Below are 888 nucleotides of genomic sequence, written 5' to 3'. Positions count from 1 at the left end.
CCATATTATATTTTCTAAGAACACAAAACACGTATCAGTTGACAGGATATGGGGGATTGCCAAAGCGAGGAGTAGATATACGTATATATGTATATATACGTAACCATTAGACCAGGATGTAATAACTGATAAATATTTAATAATTCGCAGAAGAGATGACTCTCTGCATAACAACACAGATAATAAATTAGCTACCAGAACACTTTAAGAATGTAGAAAGGTTATTGTATATCAAATAGCTGTTCAAGTTTTTTATAGAAGTGGTAAAATCTGACTATATATACCAGTGTAAAATCATCGATATTTAACAGTCTTTAAGATTTCAATTCAGCACAAGGAGCTATTTGCACAACAACCACAATGCCATATCATCGATCAATAACTTCTTCGGATTCAGAGGTTAGTAAAAAATAATATATAATATCTATAATATGTAATACTGAAAAAAATTTGGAATTCAGTTGTAACACTACTCAACTCTATGGTTATAATTCATGATACAAACATATAAAATTAAAATAATATTTAATGTTTGAATACAAGTATACAACATAGAATATAATAAATACAATATAATTATAATTATGTTAATAAGTTTGACTGTATTTATAGAGTTAGATTATTACATCACTCATTCATTTTTGTAAATTAACTATGTTTAGGATGAACATTTTAGTGAAACTGTTGATAAGAAATGAGTCCGTCAGTATCGAAAATAAAACCTAATTCAAAACGTAACGCAACAAGTGAGAAAAAAAAATCCAGAAACAAAAAGCCAATGAAGATTGTAATAAAAATAATATATATTTATAATGTTCACATTAATATTTTTTTTTTTTTATAGCACAAATCATACCGTGAAAATGTTGGCTGAACCTTTTACAAACC

At 26.8% G+C, this 888-nt stretch overlaps 1 long non-coding RNA gene across 1 annotated transcript; it reads left to right on the top strand.

Moving 5' to 3' along the window:
- The first annotated feature begins 70 nt into the window (after positions 1-70).
- On the top strand, positions 71-884 carry LOC107882616. Its single transcript, XR_001678818.2, has 3 exons — positions 71-399; positions 663-787; positions 845-884. It is a non-coding gene; the product is annotated as an uncharacterized LOC107882616 (long non-coding RNA).
- Positions 885-888: the final 4 nt, after the last annotated feature.

The sequence above is a fragment of the Acyrthosiphon pisum genome, unplaced genomic scaffold, assembly GCF_005508785.2.
Source record: "Acyrthosiphon pisum isolate AL4f unplaced genomic scaffold, pea_aphid_22Mar2018_4r6ur Scaffold_21707;HRSCAF=24650, whole genome shotgun sequence".
In the NCBI taxonomy this organism is placed as follows: Eukaryota; Metazoa; Arthropoda; class Insecta; order Hemiptera; family Aphididae; genus Acyrthosiphon; species Acyrthosiphon pisum.
The sequence above is the reverse complement of the archived record's forward strand: the minus strand, read 5'-3'. Positions and strand labels throughout refer to the sequence as shown.